The sequence below is a fragment of the Cynocephalus volans genome, chromosome 2, assembly GCF_027409185.1.
Source record: "Cynocephalus volans isolate mCynVol1 chromosome 2, mCynVol1.pri, whole genome shotgun sequence".
In the NCBI taxonomy this organism is placed as follows: domain Eukaryota; kingdom Metazoa; phylum Chordata; class Mammalia; order Dermoptera; family Cynocephalidae; genus Cynocephalus; species Cynocephalus volans.
In genome coordinates this window covers 107,821,503-107,830,772 of record NC_084461.1, presented here as the reverse complement: position 1 = coordinate 107,830,772, position 9,270 = coordinate 107,821,503, and the positions used below count along the sequence as shown (strand labels likewise).

General features: G+C 40.1%; 1 pseudogene; it reads left to right on the top strand.

Annotated features, from left to right (window-relative positions):
* The first annotated feature begins 782 nt into the window (after positions 1-782).
* On the top strand, positions 783-4,728 carry LOC134370562 (serine/threonine-protein kinase Nek4-like; annotated as a pseudogene).
* The last annotated feature ends 4,542 nt before the right edge of the window (positions 4,729-9,270 follow it).

Below are 9,270 nucleotides of genomic sequence, written 5' to 3'. Positions count from 1 at the left end.
TCCAACATTTGATTTGGTGAAGAACAAAGAAAAAACACAATGCTTGTGGACATCCAAGAATCTTTAGGAAATATATAAAACTTTTAGACAGTAGGGCAGAAACGTTTACTTGCTTCCACAAGACTGTATAAAATCCTTGCCTGAAATTCCAAGATCTTCATTGAATTTTAAGGTGGTTCTTTTATTTTTTGTGTGTGTGTGAGCAGAATTGTATTTTACTCATGCTTGTATTTCTCAATAGCTTCAGGTTCATATCTTATGCTCAACATATTAGTGGACTTGAGTCTCAGATAAACAAGTTTCTCACTAAAGTTGGGAAATTTATTTTCCCTCTATGGCTCTGATCTTTATATATGTGTGGTCTTTAAAAAGTTCATGGAAAGATTTGTATTTTATTTTAATTCCATTTTTCCATGAACTTTCTGAAGTACCCTGATACAGGCAGCTGTTTTTAATATTGAACACATTAGTACAGATTTGTTCTTCAGCAGTGGAATTCCAGCTCTACATTATTCAATCCAAACCAGGAAAACCTCTCTTGGGACAGTAGGAGGAGGAACCAGTTAATATAATATGATATAATGTAATATAATATAATACAATTAATATAAAAATATATACCCTATGTATGATGTATTAGTCATTTTTGGGTACCTAGCATCCATTTTCCTTTTCCTAATAACACTCTAAATATTTTTGGGTGAACTCCTTTTGGAGTGGGATATAATTGGCTTAAACCAGTTAGCCAATTCTATCACCTGGGCCATAATGACGAGTTAGATATGGGTAAGTAACCCAATCAGAGGCAGTGAGATGGGAGAAAATGTTTGCAGGAGTTTACATTGGAATCCTTCCACATTGAAAGGACCAGCAATTCATGCAGACAGGAACAGACCTATTATTTAGGTATGAGTTTGCTTTTTCCCTCAGCAGTACCATCTGGGGGCTCACCCTGTTTGATCAACTAGCACCAAATCACACATAATATTGCATCAGCTCAGGGGACCCACTTTAAAGAAAAGGAGGTGCAGGCTCATGGGCCCCACTGGACCTACCACATTCTACAGCACCTAGAAGTTGCTGGCTGGACAGAGTGTTAGAATGGCCTGATAAAGATTGAACTGAAGGGCCAACTTGGAGGCAATACATTACAAGAATTGAGTGCCATCCCTCAGGACACAGTATGTACTTTTAATCAAAGATCTTTTTATTGTACTCCATAGGAAAATTACATTGGTCTTGGAACCAAGGATGGAAACAGGAGTGGTTCTACTTATCTCACTTTCAATGATATAAAATATACAGTTCAGTGGTTTTAATAGATTCTCAAAGCTGCACAACCATCACCACTATCTAATGAAAGAAACTCCAAACCTGCAGTCACTCCCCTATCTCTCCTGCTCTCATCTCCTGGCAACCACTAACATTCTTTCTATCTCTGTAGATTTCTCTGTTTTGGATATTTCATATAAATGGAATAAAAAAATATGTGATCTGGCTTCTTTCACTTAGCATAATGTTTCCAAAGTACATTCATGTTGCAGCATGTATCAGTACTCCATTCCTTTTCATGGCTGATTTATATTCAATTATACAGATATAGCACATTTTGTTTGTCCGTTTATCAGTTAATGGACATTTGGGTTGCTTCCACTTTTTTGGCTATTATAAATAATGCTGCTATGAACATTAGAATATAAGTTTTAGTGAGGATGTATGTTTTCGATTCTTTTGGTCTGTACTAGGAATGGAATCGCTGGGTCATGTGGTAACTCTATGTTTAACCTAATGAGGAACTGCCAAACTGTTTCCCAAACAGACAAATGTTACAAAACATTTTATTTTTGTAATTGACTTGGACCTTAAATCTTGTTGTTTTGTAATCTAGTATAGAAATTATTTTCACAAATGTTCTACATCTACTTGAGAAGAATGTGTACTTTCTAATTGTTGCATGTAAAAGTCTCTATATATTCTCTACTTCATAATCTGCTTGAGTTATCAGTAATTGGAAGAGGTTGTGCATTTATTGGCTTCGTCCTAAATTGCATGAAGTTTGCTTTATATATTTGAGAATGTTTTATTAGGTGCATATAAACCTGATGCAACGTATTTCTGGTGAACAGAAACTTTTATCAAGATGCTGTGTCTTAAATCCTATTCTGTCTAGCATTAAAATAGCTATTCCAGCTTCTTTTTGTGAGTAATTGCCAACTTCTGGGATTTATGAAAAGTGTTTACAGAAAATGAAGAAGAAATATGGAGGTGTCTTTACTTAACATTAATTTACCCAATATTTCTTGAGCGCCTGCTTCAGACTGGAATAGTACTAGGCGTTACAATGGGGAGTAGAAAGACTTCCCTGAGGAAGTGACAACTGAGTTGGCAGCTGAAAGATGAGAGCAGCTTACAAAATGAAGCGAAATAGTAAGCGAATACTGGGCAGAGAAGCCACCAATACATGGGAACATAGATCAGATAAGGAACTGAAAGAACTTAAAAGTGTCTGGAGCCAAGAACACCATCCTGTAGAAGGAATTTTGAAGTTTTCTTAAGAGCAATAAGAAATCAGGCAGACATTTAAACCCTTCAATGCGTGTGCATTTGCATTTAAAAACGTGGAGAACAGACTGAAAGGAGCAGAAGTGAACGCATGTAGAAGAGTTAGGAGGCCACGGGAGCAGTGGAGGGGCTTGACCTAGTTACCTTGCACGGGGGTGCCCTGGAACTGTCAATTTGCCACCGAAGTCAGATTTTTATGCCCCTTTAACTGGTCAAATGTTTCAAACTGTGCAAATTCACATATACAAGTTTCATCCAAACTTTATGTTTAAGAGTTCTGCTGGTTCTGCTCTGTCTGATGCAGGTGCCTCGAGTTTTCTTCATTTAATTGCTCTCTAATTTGGCTGTCTGCATTGATTGCATTCACCTTCTAACAACTAGACACCAGGCTCTTTCCTTGCCCCTTGTAGACCTGCACATACACGTGGTTTACATTCACCTTCACGTCTGTCAAGGGAACCCCCTCACTACCCAGGTTACTCATCAATTGTTCTGAAAGGACCATGGAAGTTTTACCTTCAATGAAGGTACAGGTTAAGTGTGTAAGTGGGTAAGATCATATTTCTTTGACTTGAAGACCCTGTACAATGTAGACTCACCATTATTTTCTATATTACCAAGAAAAAAGTGTTGCATGTTAAACTGTTATGCTGCTTTCTAATCGTCTAGAATTTTTAAAACACCTGTTGGGTCCTGGCCTGGATCGCTAAGGCAGCGGCGTCGCCGTGGGCCAGACCTCAGTGCTCCCGCCCCGGCCAAGGCAACCTCAGCTGCGGCCCACGTGTCTCGGGCATGAGCCGGGCCAACGCCGCGGGCTGCTGCCCCACCCTCTGCTGCCGCCGCATCCGGACTGCGGGTCCTAGGTAGGGACCGCTACGGGGAGGTGACGCTCGTGAAGCACTGGCAGGGCGGCAGGCAGTGTCATCAACAAACAACCTTCAAAACGCCCCCAGCCGAGAGCGGCGAGCTGCCGAACAGGAAGCTCAGCTCTTGTCTCAGCCGAAGCACCCCAACATTGTCACCTACAGGAGTCACGGGAGGGAGGAGATGATCTGCTGTACATCGTCGTGGGCTTCTGTGAAGCAGGTGATCTGTACCGAAAACTCAAGGAGCAGAACAGGCAGCTTCCAGGTGGTGCAGTGGTTTGTATAGATCGCCGTGGCTTTGCAGTATTTACATGAGAAACACATCCTTCATCGAGATCTGAAAACCCAAGATATCTTCCTAACAAGAACAAACGTAAAGTGGGTGACCTGGGAACTGCCCAAGTGTTAGAGAACCACTGTGACACGGCTAGCACCCTCACTGGCACGCCCTACTATGTGAGCCCTGGATTGTTTTCAAACAGATCCTACAAACTGTATGTCTGATGTTTGGGCTCTGGGGTGCTGTGTCTAGGAAATGGCCACCCTGAAGCATGCTTTTAATGCAAAAGACATGACTTCTCGGATTATTGAGGGAAAGCTGATTATAGCCCAGAGCAGGCAGAACTGATAAGAGCAATGCTGAGCAAAAGGCCTGAAGAAAGACGCACTGTGAGGAACATCCTATATAAAGTGCCAAATTGCCTTGTTTTGGGGGGCCACAAAGGCAAAAACCTCTAAAGATACCATTAAGAATGGTGAATCTAAAATCAAGCTTGTTGCTACAGTGGTTTCTGGAAAGGCAGAATCAAATTATGAAGTAGTCCACCCCCAACCACACTCTTCTGAGGGTTCCAAGACATATGTAATGGGTGAAGACAGATATTTATCCCAAGAAAAACCCACAGTCATTGGTCACTTAAAGTCACCTGTCAGTCTGAAAGGCCACATCTGCAAACCAGACATGAGCAGTACCACAGAATCACTAGCCACAATCAGTAGGGTGACTATTGACATCTTATCTATAGAAAGGAGGGACTCAATGAGTGACAATTGAGTTCAGGAGAATCAACCAAGATACTTCGATGCCTCTAATGAGCTAGAAGATAAATACAATACTTCTGAAGTGAAGGAGCAGAGGCAGCAGGATAACACTATGTCCAGTGCTCAGCCTGAAAACCTGATTCACATGTGGTCTTCTAACTATGTCACTGGGGAAAGGAATGAATCAGTGAAGCCTCTGCAGCTCCTGAGGCTGGTGAAGTTTGTATGCTCTTCTATGCTGGGCATTCTACGTTTGTAACATCTGTCCATTCCTGCGTGACACGATTACAAGAGTCGTTGACAAATGTGTAAAGGGTAGTGTTATTAACAAGGAATTGTCCTGGTGTCGTAACACTTTGTTCTATTAAGAACAGGAATGCTTAGCTTGGAAAAGGCAGCTTGGAAGCTGTTTTCAAATATTTGAAAAACTGTCGTGTTGAAGATGGATTAGATTTAAGATGTGTTCTCCTGAAGTCAATACAATACTCCACATATGGTCAACTGGTATGGAGCTCAGTGGGAAGATAGCTATCCTTTTACTTGGGGACTGAAAATGTAACCAAATATTGCAGGTGCTTTTTGGCTGATACACTTTTAATCGATGAAAAGTCCAGTTCTTGCCAAAAGATCTGTTTTTAAGATACATCTCTCTCTAATTTTGTGCATAAAGTTGTTTTGCATGAAAAGTTTGTTTCTCCTTATTAAATGAAGTTTTATTAACTTTTGCCCTTCAATTTTGGTTTAGTGAGGTGTTTTGGTTTTTTTGTTTGTTTGTTTGGTAATACTAATTCCTGTGTTTTCTTTCCTGTCCATCTTTTTGTAATCCACAAACAGGATATAACTGTTCTATACTATTCATCCAAGATGAGAAAGAGAAATGTTGGACAAGATGGCACCAAGTGCAAAATAGTGAAGGACTCCACTGAAAGCTCCCTCTAATTTGATGCGATCCATAAATTAATTTCATTCTCCACTTTCTCTATTAGAATATTACAAAATTAAGATACACCATCTCTATGGCTTTTCTTTAAAAAACATGATTAGTATGATTGAAAACTAAATTAGGTGTGTTTGTAAAGAATTTAGGACAAATGCTGGCTAATTTTTATTGATTTCCTGAATGCTTCCAAATTATTTAACTGTCATAAAATTGTTTTTTTTGTTTCTGAATATTGCTGTCAAGTTAATTTCATGGCTTTTTAATTTCAGGAATATGCCTTTATCTTTCTTTAGAAACTGGTACATTTTTCTTCTGACTTCTCTCCCATTTTCTGTAATTCCTCAAGAATCTCTCACAGATTTTGCACGAATGAACCTGCATTGTTTTCAGTTACCACTGCTGTGATTTGTCTGAACTTAGGCACCTAAACTTAGTCAAAACAGCCTAATTATTACAGTGATCATACCTGGAGGTTAATTTGTAGAGTCGGTGTGTAAGGTGAAAATTGAGTAGTGCCAAAACTACTTTTGAAATCCCTTAACTTACCCTCACAGAACATGACTTTGGTGTACAATTCTGTATGTACATGATATGAACAGATGTATATTGTACATAGTAATATACAGTATAAAGTAAAGAGTTTCTGTGAAAAAAATGCAGTTCACACACCATGAGGGCACACAGAGCCGAGACTCACTGAGGGGCAGCACATGCAAGGGCACTGCTGAGGTTGAAGTAAGTTCAGTGAATGAATGTGGGCAAATTTGCCCACTTTTGATTCCTCTGAGTTTATATACTGTAGTTGCATTCCCTTGAATAATAATGCCTCTTAATGTAATATCAGTGTACCTTGTCCTTTATTTTGGGCTTTATTTCTTCCTCAAGATGCTTTCTTCTGGTTTGATAGAGTAGTGCATACAGTAAATCTCAAAGGGTACAAAGTCAGAATGTTTGGTAACCTTGAGTCAGAAAAGAATTCTGCCTCCCATGTGTGGCAGATTTTATTTTCCATTGTATTTTCCTCCCTTAAATCTGTTAATTATTGCATGAAGGCTTCATCACTCTGTCATCATGTAGGTCTCTTCCTTGACCTCATCCAACTCATTATTCACACTCCAAATCCTTTCTATTTAAAAAGGCATTTCCTCCAGCTAGAAGATAACATGAAGGAATAACCTGTATCCCAGTCTCTTAAATTTCCTGGAGGTAGGGGTAAATGATATAAAACAAAAGTCCTGAAATTTTGTTTAGAGGAAAGAACCACATGCTAGAAACTTCCAAATAAATTCAGAATTAGAGAGCCCTGTATCAAATTCTATCTATTTTGGCAAAGAAAAGTGAAACCTTGAGAGATTACACAGATAATTCAGATAAACACTCTCCCTGTCCTCCTGCTATTAAGAATAGTATTTATAACCAAACCAAACCTGAGCTATTTGCATTTCCCTTATTCACTATTCACACTGTGTAGCTTCACTCTCCATTTTCCTGCAGAGACAAAACAAAGAATGTGCACTGTCTGCCCTGCATGCTGTCCGTGAGATGTGAAACAATATTATGTAAAGCAAACATGGACAGTACTAGCAAACACTACTACACCAGGCTCAGTGTGCATTTAAGGTGTATTTGATCTCTTCTGGCAAATAAGACACAGTGAAATTAAAGCCGGTGTGTTTGGGGGTGGTGGGGACAGGGTGGCTGTGGAGGAGGTGAGCAGGAACGTGTATGAGCAAACCATCACTTTAAAAGGGTCAGTACAGCAGGAAAGAGGCAATAGTGAAAAACCCGCTGTGAAGTATTTCATTTTTGTGATTCTTTAACAATTTACAGAAGCAATGGCACCTAAGGGAAGTTTCTTTCTCTTTGGGGAATCATAAATAAAATAGTGGTATAATCAAAGGACAGAAGAAAAAAGAGACTTCAAGTATTTAATTCTTATTTACCTCCTTCTCCATTATGTATGACTCTTGGGCAGGCTGGAGGGTTACAGAAAACAATAACTCAGCCTAGCCCCGTCTACCAGAGCTTTCCAAATTCTGAACCTGCTCTAATTTACTGCTTTCTACTTGGTGAATAAAGGAAGGTTTGAAAAGGTCTTCAGGGGAAAAAAAAAGTGTGAGATTTCTGCTGGATTTGCTATCAGGGTTGGTTCATGTCTGTGATCAATAGCCCTCTCTGCAGTTTAGGTCTCCACTGTGGTCTCCAGAGAGCACATGTTTTTGCTGGGGGAGCTTCCAGAAGCTTCTGCCTGAGGAGAAGGCTGGGAGTCAGGAATGGATATGATTCCACTGGCCTCCCTGCAGCCTTGGGGTGTCAGGAGCATCAAGACAACCCTGTGATTGTGGACAGGCCTATTTTCTCCCATACCCTAGCCTGGAATCCTGGCTGTAGCTGACAATTTTTTAAATCCTATAACCACTCAAGCCATAGTCAATGCAGAATGAATACCACATGCTGTTATTTTAGCAGCATACACTGAAAATGCTAGGGAAGAACATAATGTGGTGAAAAAAGGCTAGCCAGGTGAATTCTGCAGAAAAGGACAAATGTTTGGAGGCTTGGGGATATCCAGAAACTGTAGATACACAAGGCCTCTGGGCAGGATTTCAGGCCCACTCTTGTGAATGGCCATTATAAGTTCTTTCCCATGGGAAAATAGCTCAATACTTCCCAATTTAGTCTTTTTGAAATGCTTCAGAAACAAACTTGTAAATGTTTCTCTCTACAGCATTCTTTACTAATACATTTACAATGTAAAGAAATTATAACTTATGTTTGTGTCTGCTGTGGGTCAAATGCGCACCCAAAGATTCATGTATTGGAAACTTGATCTCCATTCAACAGTGTTAAAAGGGTGGGAAATCCAATTAAGGTATTTGAAAGGTGTGTCCTTTGAGAGATGATTAGTTTGTGAGGACTGTGCTCTTGTGAATGTTTTGATCCATTCATGGAGTAAATGGGCATGGTTCTTGATAGAGTTTGGATGTGTTGTCCCCACCAAAACTCATGTGGAAATCTGATCCCCAGTGCGGCAGTGCTGGAAGCTGTTTGGGTCATGGGGGTGGATCCTTCATGAATGGATTAATCCTTTCCCTAGGTGGGGTGATTAATGAGTGAGTTCTTGCTCTATTAGTCCCTGTGACAGCTGGTTGTTTTAAAAGACCCTAGCGTGCTCTCATGCTCTCTCTCTCTCTCTCTCTCTCTCATGCGCCATGTGATCTGCTTGTACCTGCTGGCTGCTTGCTTCTTTCCGCTATGAGTAGAAGCAGCCTGAGGCCCATGCCAAATGCAGCTGTCCCAGAATCATAAGCCAAACAAACCTCTGTTCTTTATAAATGACCCAGTCTCAGGTATTTCTGTTATAGCAACACAAACAGACTAATACAGTAATGATGGCTTTATAAAGAGGGCAAGTGAACAGGTTAGCTATCTCTTGCTCAGCCCATTCTCACCACGTGACACCCTGCATTGCTGTAGAGTTCCCACCAAGAACAAGGCCCTCACCAGATGTACCCCCTGGACTGTGGACTTCCCAGCCTCCAAAACTGTAAGAAATAAATTTCATTTCTTTATAAATTGCCCAGTTTTAGGTATTCTATTGTAAGCAACAGAAATGGACTAATACAGCGTCCTTGACTGGTCCTTATGCTTTGACTGAAAAGCAGTGATGACCTACTGTACAAGCACTTACTAGAGGTCCCTTCTAGGACCTTATAATGATATTACCAATATGTTTTCAAGCCATAATTTGATAACTTCATAAATTATCTCAATACTACTTAAAATATTGTTACAGCAAAAGATTTTGGTTTTTATACAGTCATCACTAATTCAGACAATAAAACACAGTGCAGGACTATC